This window comes from Aulonocara stuartgranti (genome assembly GCF_965226115.1).
Source record: "Aulonocara stuartgranti genome assembly, chromosome: 23".
Lineage (NCBI taxonomy): Eukaryota > Metazoa > Chordata > Actinopteri > Cichliformes > Cichlidae > Aulonocara > Aulonocara stuartgranti.
The window spans coordinates 15,036,433-15,047,271 of NC_138958.1; the positions used below are offsets into that span (position 1 = coordinate 15,036,433).

Below are 10,839 nucleotides of genomic sequence, written 5' to 3' on the forward strand. Positions count from 1 at the left end.
CACAGACGGAGAAACTCCAGCAGCGATATCTTGGACAAAGAGTGAGTGTCGCAATAGTGAAGCAACTTAAGGTAAGACTACAAAGCTGCCGCCTGTTATCACTCACTGCGGTGTTTTGCCTTCACAGCGACCTACGACATAAGTGACACATCACCGACTAATGACCGCACCTGCTACGACGTATCCCTGCGCGCATCTGTAACACCTACCTCAGGACGAGCGCTCATGTCTTCAAGTTTGTCACTGCGCCTGACACCGTCTTCTCTCCCTCTATTAGACTGTCGCCATTTTGCTGTAAAAGCACGCAGGTTGCACTCTGGACTGCAGGAGAGGGGTGTTCACGGTAGGAGGTAGAGAAACGAGCGTCATCCGAACTGCACACCTACACCTTGTGTCCACCTTAGTCCAAAGAAAACGGCGCATTTGCACTGTTAGATTATCAAACGTCCTCGAATTTGACATTGTAACAATTAGTGAATGGCATAAATGACCTTGACCTGATTATGAATATTTTTGAGCTTACCTGCTCTTACAGAAACACGCACTTTATAATAATAATAATAGTAATAAGCTCAAAACGTTTTAGTCGCATTAGATTAGATTTTGCATTACATTTTTAATCGAGATGCACGTATCCTTTGATACACTGTGCTTCCCCAAGCTGAAATAAAAACTTGAAGTGCAAGCAGGACAGGACAGAAGGGGTTAAATGTCTCATAGTGTATGTGACCTTGAACTGCATTTGAAAATGCATCCAATGAATGAGTGAATATGGTGGAGGAAAAATGCTTCTGTTGTATATTTAATGTCCAATTGGTCTTGTACAAGTAAAGCAGTGAGCTTTAACCCTCATTTAAATTGTAGCATAATGATGCAGAATGCATTATTAATACCGTCTCATGTTTTCTCAAGTGTTATTTCCATGTTTCCACTGGAAAACCACGAAGCTTATCAAACTTCATGAGTCAGGGGGAAGAAAAGCGTGTCATCACGTGCTTCAGAGAAGTGTGGTGGTATTTATTAACATTTTTGTTAATGTTGCCTTACTCCACATGGTTCCTTTTAGACAATCCGGGACAGGGCGTGTGATTAACAAACCTCAGACGCTGAAGAAGATCTCTGGATGGCGTGCAGAAGATTTTAGCAAACATATCCAAAAGACTGGTGCAATCTTACTGCATAAATTTCACTTAACTTAACTCTAGAGTCTAAAAAACACCTCAGTCTGAATATTATGATTTTGCTTCATAGCAAAAGCTCAGACTTAATAGTGGATTTTAAAACTTACTGTTTTTATTGTGTGAAGTAATGTCTTTGACCATTGCATTTGGGGAAACCCAGCCTGCGTGTGGTGCCTGCATCACTGCTGGAGTGGTAATTCTCATGTTCACAAACTTATGAAATATTAATTGGATTAAGCAAACAACTAACAAATCTTTCAGTGTACATTGCTCCAGTGATTGCTATTATCAACAAGAGATAGTCTGCAGACAACAGAAATTTCTCCAGATCTGTTGCATATTTATAGAGTGGGCGAAATATGACTTATTTATCTTTGCTAAATTATTAAAAGTGTGGAATGCAGATCATTAATCATTAATATTGATATATTGCGAAACTGTAAGACATAAATATTTGTGCATAAATATTTATCTACTCCATGCCAGTGTGTATTAACTTTTGGTTTAGCGCCTTATTCAACAGAGATATGTTTCTTTCAGAGATATTTCCAAGTCACTTACTGTATTTGTGCTTGCCTCGCTGTGATCTGAGCTCGTCATTGCACCCACCTAGATGGCAGAAAACACAAAGCAATTCCGAGGAGCGTGTTGTCTTTTTGTGTGAGATATAGGGATTGACACAATCCCTCTGTTTTCAGAGCATGAAGTAATTCTTTTAATGGCCTGCCAACTGCGCACTCCAAAGTTTGATTTTGCTCTGCAAAATGAGAGCAAAAATCTCGAACAATTTATTATGCTGTTTGTGCCTCGCTTCGCTAGTTATCGTCTGCAATTTATTTCCTACCTTGGGGTACTGCGAGCCATTTTTCTCCATTTTCAGTGGCTCTTTTTTTTTTTCTTGATCCTGCACGCTGCTGACTAAACTCCTGCCTCCAGCCATGGTGTTGGAACATCACAGAAAACTACATCATTATGCTGAAGCTGGTTAACAAAGAGAGGCAGACAACCAGTTTAAATCACGGGGCACAAGACAGTATGCGAATTACCAAGTTCACCACGTCAGATGCAGCAAATTCATATATTCTCTCTCCAGCAGCGCAGGTGAACTGGCTCGCTAATGACAACTGCTTCACACCTCAGTCTGAATTCAAGGTCAGCACCTGACCACTCTGCGGCATTTTAAATTCTATTTTTTTCAATTATAAATCAAGCTCGAGTTGAAACGTGAGTCACATGTCTGCGTCAGCTCAGAACCAGCGATGACCTTTTTCCCAGACATTTATTAATACGTTATTTACACCTGCGCTGTTATTGCTGCGACACATCGTTAAAGGCAGTATTTTCGAGAAAATTATGATTTATTAGTGATTTAAAGTGGACACGGTGACGCAGATAAAGCCAGAGTATAGAAACTTTTCCCAGTTCTGCACACAAGCTGCAAATATTGCAGGTGAAAGAGCAGGAGCATCATAAAACAGATTTTAAAATGAAAAGCAAACAGCAACTACAGCACCGCAGCCTGACATTATAAACAGTAACCATTATTCAGTGTCTTATTTACTTGTTTCAATGGGAGAAATGTCAATATATTAATACAAGAAATTTACATTTTGCTGTTTATATACTGGGGAAAAAGGAGGAAGAATAACTTTTTAGACCTCACTGCTGAGAGCTGCACATCAAATGAAAGTTTAAAAGTATCTTCGGAGCACCCAAAGATGGCCAGGTCATGGCTGAGCCTCGTTTCTCTGAATGACATTTGAAAATTACAGACCAGAAGTCTCATAATGTAGGGCAGAAAGAAAGAAGGAGTGCTGTTAAGCCGTCGGCTGAGCACCACTTATCACACTCAGACACACTCTGAAGGTGCAGTTCAGCTTTTGAGTAATGCAGCCTGTGCATCGCTTTGTACTGAATCAGTCTGTGTTGCATGTTAGCTTTGTCTGTGTATGAATATACATTATATTATTTGATCATTTTTAAATGATAGCAATAAATCAGGTTTTATCATCATAATGTGGAAGAGTCCAAGTGGCTCAAAGCTGAATTCATGATATTTGTGGCTTTAATAACAGCTGTATATTATGCGCACCTCACATGTGTCCGTATCAGGTTCTAAAATGTCAGGTATATTGTAAGATAGTAATAAAAAAATGTTTTGCACACCCTTTTCATTTCCACTTCAACCCTGCAGTTGGAGAAAATGACCACAAGGTGGCAGAGAGAAACTTAGTGTGTCCATCTGTACGGTGCCTTTTGAAATGAGTCTTATTAACTACCATTAAATCACTGCTCACAAATTGTAGTTTGATATGCAAAACGATTTTTAAATGCATATTATATGCTGTTTTAATCCGTAATATCAGTAAATATGGCATATTAGGGCTTTTAGTATTCTTAAGAGATTATCAGGCGCTCGTTGCCTGTGTGCTTATGCAGACTTTGAGCATTATCAAATATTAATTTTTCTAAACTTGGACTTTTAAGAGTAGCCCTTTGATGTAGATGTAATTTTTCATCTGCTAAGCAGATCTCACACAGCGGTATCTTTTAGAAAGCAGTGGGCCATAATTCATTGATGAGCCATGCGTGGAGCACAGATATTCACGCCCTAATGTTTATGCAAGATCTTAAACAGTTCTCAGTTGTGGAATGGATATAACAGAGCACTGAGCTGTTGGCCTCAGACTAGTTTAAAGGGCTAAGTAGAGGGCGAGGAAAACTGATCAGTGCGAGCTTTGTATTTATCAAAAATGCTTTAAAAAATCCAGATAGGTTATTTGGAACATGTGTAGACATTCGAAGAAATTAGAAGACATCATAACTTCACAGTTAGCGCTTTGAAAGCTACTTTTCCAAGTCTGTTAACAGCAGAAGGTCAAAGTGATTATTTTTTTTGTCACCGCTGTGAAAAAAACAAGCAGCGCTGCTTTGATTCTCGTCATGTCTGTTTGGCGCAGAAAAAATCAGGAAGAGTATTACAGAGGCAATTATGGCAAAAACAGAAAGTTTAAGGTTATCATTAGTAAATTATTCATTTCTGACAATGTTGGCCCTCGGAGTTTGGGAATTGATCTCTCTGTAAACACGCTAAAGCAAGTGAGATTGACATAAATTGCACAGACGAAGCCATCTTTTGAGCGCTCTTCTTTCTCTTTCATGTTGCCTCACTCTGGGGGCTGAATGTTGCTAATAAAAAATGGGAAGACCTTGGGCGAGTAACACAGGCTGATTAGTTCTGTACACGGGAGACGAGAAGTGCTTTGGAGTCTGCGATGATATTTGTTTTCTTTTCACAAGATATCTGAGGAAGAGAAATAAAGAGAATGCTTAAAGTTTCACCGATGTGTTTGTTCTCTTCAAAGCACAGAGAAATCTTGTGAGTCTGTGTCAGATATTGTATGTGCATGTTCATTATTTCAATAAAGCCCATTTTGCCTCCTGTGATTGCTCCATAAAGAGAATAGTGGATGACCTCGGTTCTGTTGTTAAGTTAATGTTTTTGCACAAAGGAATAAGAGATGCTGGTTTGGATAACAGTGAGGTTACGGCAGGACCCCCCCTCCTCCCCATCTGCCTTGTTATCGGCCTCAAATGGACTCGATGAGTCCGCAGCAGAGTGTGGCCCTCTGGAACATGCTTCAGTTATTAATCACACAAGACAAACAGCACTCTTCTGTAAAGTTTTCCACTAATGGGATAATTGATTGACAGTCTTTGAGCTTTCATGCAGCTGTATTATTTACTGTTGCACTTGCATGCTGCAAACTCTTTCAATTTAATTGAGAAACAATTGGGTATAAGGGCAACGCTGCCATGGGGGGTATCAAGCGATGGGACTGTTTTAATGATTCCCCCTCCAGAAAAGTTAGATCCACAGTCAACTGAGTCTCTCTGCACTCTGATCTCGCAATGACTGTACACTATAGTGATTTTTATTGTTGATAGTGATCATCTATGCTGTGAAGTCCCATCCCAGTTGGAAATGTATTCAGCATGTGACGCTGGCAACTCTGTGTCAGTTTCAATATCACAAATGAATTCTTTTGTTTTCCAGACAGTAGTGGTGCAGGAGTTTCGCTTGTTTTTAGTGGGAGTGTGGCAGCATACCATGTACTTTTTCTGCTCTGAGGCCTCGGCCAGTTATTCCCCAAACTTTGGCACGATGAGCGCACGCAACGAGCCAAGCAGCTTCCTGCACATCCGGCTGCTGTATTAAATGTGCTACAGTATGCTGGTCTGTACTGTACTGCTGTGGAATGCAGACTTTGGCTCAGGGTTGCAGTCTGCACTCCTCCACATACTCATCTCTCTCACTGCAGAAGTGTCTGTCTGTGCTGGAGGGGTTCAGTCAGGTTCAGATGCATCTCAAAGTATACTGCACTATTTTTTCATTTCAGTCAGAGAGGGCTAAGTGTACTTTGTGCATGAATTCGAAGGATAGTACTACCACTGGGTACGGATACAGGAGGAACTAGCTCCAGTCATGAGTCTGTCTGTCCTTAATAATAAATACTGCATGTTACTGGCTCTTTTTGATGACGTTTTAATTATTTTCGGCTTAAATTTGCACCAGAAAATACAATTACCTAAGATGTGCCATACCTAGAATTATTATTTTTTCTTATGAATCATCTAAAAGTAAGAAAGTGGATGTATGAATTTATAGATTTGTTCTTTTCTCTAACCCAACAATCTTTTCTTCTCACATTGGTCCATGTTATTCTGAATGTATGATGTAGTCTGTCTGTGAAGGTTCTCAGTCATCCAGGTCATCGTAGTCAAAGGAGCTTGGAAAGAAAAGCGTCTGGACTTCTTTAAGTTGCTTGAAGACGTTTCACCTCTCATCCGAGAAGCTTCTTCAGTTCTAAGGTCAAATGGTGGAGAGTCCCAGATATAAACCTAGTGGGAGTGAAACCCCACAGAGGGACAAAAGGACCCCCTGATGATCCTCTAATCGCCTGAGCCAAGGTGGGAAACTGGGTGTGGGTCCCAATCAGCCAGAGTTTCGGGTGTGTTCATTGTGAAACCTGGCCCCACCTTATCATGCGAATTCCTGAGATCAGATGGCCCAGGATGTGAGTGGGCGTTAAGGCGTCTGGGATGGGATCTCAAAACTGGATTATAGATGGCAGAGAGTTGGTGTCGTAAACCCCCGCCTCTGTTCAAAGATGGTCGCTCACAGTGGACATAGATGGCTTCTTTCACTCCTCTTTCGAACCATCTGTCCTCTCTGTCCAAAATGTGAACATTGGCATCCTCGAAAGAGTGACCTTTTTCCTTAAGATGCAGATGGACTGCTGAGTCTTGTCCTGTGGAGGTGGCTCTTCTGTGTTGTGCCATGCGCTTGTGAAGTGGCTGTTTGGTCTCTCCAATGTAGAGGTCTGAGCATTCCTCGCTGCACTGTACAGCATACACCACATTGTTAAGTTTGTGTTTTGGCGTTTTTGTCTTTCGGGTGAACCAGTTTCTGTCTTAGCGTGTTGCTGGGTCTGAAATACACTTTGATGTCATGCTTGGAGAAAACTCTCCTGAGTTTCTCTGGCTGATTGAGTTTCTCTGGCTGATTGGGACCCACACCCAGTTTCACACCTTGGCTCAGGCGATTAGAGGATCATCAGGGGGTCCTTTTGTCCCTCTGTGGGGGGCCACTCCCACTAGGTTTATATCTGGGACTCTCCACCATTTGACCTTAGAACTGAAAAAGCTTCTCGAATGAGAGGTGAAACGTCTTCAAGCAACTTAAAGAAGTCCAGACGCTTTTCTTTCCAAGCTCCTTTGAGTATGATGTAGTCAAAAAAAAAATGGCTAGGTCAAAATAGCACAAAACAACAGTGGGTCTAGTACATCCACATACCTGAAATTAAAGCTTTATGGTGATTATGACTGGCATAGTTGAGTTTTAAAGTAACCCTCATTTATAAATGAGTTGTCACATACTTTTTAACATATAGTTCTACAGTATATGATCATATATCTTACTTTCTAACTTCTGTTTTATTATACAAGTAAGTACAGACCATGGAAATATGGGATTTCCCCAGGCCGCATTCACTGCACTCTGTTTCAGAGTGGCAGCTAACTACAGAGCTGAAGCATTATATCAAGTAAAATCCATCTGCTCAGAAATCAAAACTAAAGCTTAATTCTGTCGGATTTTTTCCCCACTTTGTCTTTACCTAAATAAAAATAAATAAATAATAATAGCTACCATCCTGTTTTGGTAGATTTCTTTTTAATACACATATTTCAATTTCAGATTTGAAAGTGAAATCTATGAATTGTGTTTAAAACTAAAGATGCAACTGAACTATTTATTGGTAAACACAGCAGAAGGTTGTATGAAAGCAGTGCAGGATCTCTGTGTGTGTCCGGTGGCAGTTTGGCTTTTAGGTAAATTAATCAGCCTAAAAATACATAAAAGTTCTTACAGCCTGTTGATCAATCTTCTGATGTGTTTGAGGTTTTGAAAACACAACAGAGAGAAAGAGGAAGAGGGTCAGAGGGCCTCACTAAGAAGCTTTGATAACTGCACGCACATATGTAATTATGTTACTCAGTTTAGATTAGCAAAGTTCTAAGCGGTGACCTCAACCAGTTATAAAAACTTTAATTCAGTGAAAATGATTATTTTAACCATTGTATGCACACACTCCCACATTCACACTGATACTCACCCAAACAATGTCTTAATATTTAATTTTATGTCAATGTATTAACAATATACTACTTTGAATGAAAGAAAGAAAGAAAGAAAGAAAGAAAGAAAGAAAGAAAGAAAGAAAGAAAGAAAGAAAGAAAGAAAGAAAGAAAGAAAGAAAGAAAGAAAGAAAGAAAGAAAGAAAGAAAGAAAGAAATATTTCTGATCCTGCCAGGATCTAGGAAACATTTTGTTGTCCAGCTCATGGCATTTTATTTCCACCAGAGGGCGCTGCAGATGAGCAAATGTTAGTGGCTTCATTTTGCTAACTTTCCATTTCATGTTTACATGAGACAGCCAGGTAGCCTGAAGAAACAAATTGTGGCATGTTGTTGATGGATGTATTTATTTATTAAACTAAAAGTATGACTGTGGTCTTTAGATTATAAAAGGAAGGCATCCCATAATTTATTAGATAAACTTGGACATAAAACATAAGATTCATATGTTAACTATGAATAAACAGACTGAAACGTAGATTTTTTATTTTTTATTTTTTTTTAAAGGCATTTAAGAACATGCAGGGATTCATCTGAATTTTATGTGCGTGCTTGCATGCCCTTTCATATCGTCTGCAAATGTATGCTTTATGGTCCACTTTATTCATCTGGTAAGCATGTGTGTCAGTCTGCAAAGAACTGAGTTTCTGCCAGTGGGTGTGCAGACATCTGAATTTTGTAGCGAGGACACTGCTGCACAGTGTGCCTTCAATGACCTCAGCACTTCGACCTCAAATTGACATATGATGTTTTGTGTGTTATCTCACAGCTTGTATTGACTGAAAAGCTAAAAGTGAGCTCCTGGCAGTCGCTCTTTTTCTTGCGCACTAAGATACGTGGTCACACAGCTGCAGCCTGGCTGAGCCTCTGTGACAAAGTCTGAGTAAAATTCCACTCATCACCTTTTATTAGAGAGGCCAGTCGTCCTTTGGGACAGCTTCTTTAGTCTGATGGTTTGCCTCTTTCCCTCCCCATGGCAGATACTGCACAGAGCTCATATTAACGTTGCGCAATCCACTCTCCTGGTTCTTATCCAACACAAATGTTTTCTGCCTCCAGAGTGTTACCACGGCCCTCTGCTGTGCCAATGAACACATCTTGGGCAGCAGCAGAAACTACAATTTATGCCATCCCTGTAATCCTGCGGGGAAGTTTCTTTGAGCAAGAGCAAGAACATGCAATGGCTTCACTGCTGCCTTTTAATGAACAGATTTAAATGATCAATAAAAGAAACTTACATTTGTTTTTGCTGGCACTCCAGCCATGCTCCTCCCTGAACCCTTTGTATGCTGCTGAATCCTGACTGCCAACTGTAGTTTTATTAAAAAATATTGGACCTTTTGAGGTGCTGAATGATGACACTCCTTTGTTGTTGTTGAGGTTTATTTTCTTTTTTGTAGGTGAACCAAGCACACTTGATGGATGGAAATGATACTGCTAAGCCAGGACTACATCTCCCAGCACCACCTTAGGATGCAAGTGTGCTTTTGTTAGGTAAAGTGCACTCATGCTTTCTAGATCTTTTTCTTTCTTTCTTTTTGCCAATTAAAGTCACTATTTACTGAAAAGTTTACTGCTTAATTAAGCAAATTGTGAATATAATATGCTGAAAGGCAGAGGCTAAAAGTTAATCCTCACCAGCGAATCCATGTGTAAAACATTAATAAACAGGCTGTTTTGCATTGTGCAGATAGAATCGGTGTAGTAACTGTTGCAAGAATAACCAAAAAACATTGTCTTTATTATTACAGCATAAAAGGTTTGGGGATTGAGAACTAACTGTTGTGTTTGGCAAATGCAGAAGTATCTAAGGTAATGCCGACTAGGGCTGCAGGAGAGTAAACCTCTCCAAAGCTAATAAAAATAGCCTGATACCCTCTAGGCTCTTGGATACATCAAGGAAATAAGACACAGTTAATGTGCTAGATATGAAAAGAGTTTTTTGGGTATAACATTTTAACGCTTAATAATTAATTTGAAGTATCATATTTTCAATATGCTGGGTAATTAGCTTTTTAGTTATAAATGCTAATATTTGTGTTAGATAGTATAAATACACTGTTTAATCTGTTTCTGCAGTTTTACTATTCTGATTTTCAATTTGGAAAAGAAAAAAAAAACACAAAATTGGAAGTTGTGATGCGGATCATTTCCTTTCATTTGTTCTTACTCTTATTAAATGAGGTGATAGTGGAAGGATGGAGAGCACGGCTAGGTTCATCTGAGGCTAGTCAGCAAACATCCACAGCGACCCTTTGGCCCAAACACAACACAAGCAGGAGTCTGCAGCCCTTATGCCAGGATGAGTTATTCCTTTCTGTCCCGTCTGGAGGAGACGCTGCTCTGCTGCCAGGATTTTCACTCTAGGGAGTCACTTCCTCTACACATCTGGATCCCTGATCTTTTTCTTTAATTTGTTCGTGCTCTAGGATTATTAGCATTCATCTGCAATTCAACATCTGTGAGCTGATCTTTATTCCCCCGTACTTTTTCTTCTTCTCCCCTCGATGATATGGTGTCTACTCACTGGGCTTACAGGAGGCAGCCAACTCTCTCCGAGCTGCAGATGTTTTTTGCTGCTCTGCACGAAAGAGCAGGTGGCTGCCGGACAGCAGGTAGACCACAGCTTCCTGAAGAGGAGAGCTCTGGCAAGAGGCTTTGTACTATTTCAAAGCAAGGTAAAACAAACACTAGAGTCAAAAATGCAGTGTGTTAATACTCAAAAACATTTTTGCAGGGGTATTCTTAAGATCTTCATTTTTAAAAACGTAGTATTGGTAGATTGATTAAAAACACGCACACTGATACATAAAAACAACACGCTTTCGTGTGCTTTTCGGCAGCTCGTGGATCAACTTTAAGCGTTCCTCTCCTATCATTTCCTGTTTACAGGCGGAAAATGAGGATACATGTGACAGTAGTCTGTCTGTGAAACTCAAGACAGCTGATGTAATTTCCT

At 40.0% G+C, this 10,839-nt stretch overlaps 1 protein-coding gene and 1 long non-coding RNA gene across 2 annotated transcripts in view; one reads left to right on the plus strand and one right to left on the minus strand.

Moving 5' to 3' along the window:
- The window catches only part of znf644b (zinc finger protein 644b), a 25,908-nt gene extending 24,606 nt beyond the window's left edge, over nt 1–1,302 (minus strand). Inside the window, 1 exon segment of the mRNA XM_082524884.1 lies at nt 210–1,302. The gene's annotated coding sequence lies outside the window, so the exon portion shown is untranslated.
- LOC309700959 lies at nt 283–10,542 on the plus strand. Its single transcript, XR_014274815.1, has 3 exons — nt 283–343; nt 9,281–9,374; nt 10,419–10,542. It is a non-coding gene; the product is annotated as an uncharacterized lncRNA (long non-coding RNA).
- The last annotated feature ends 297 nt before the right edge of the window (nt 10,543–10,839 follow it).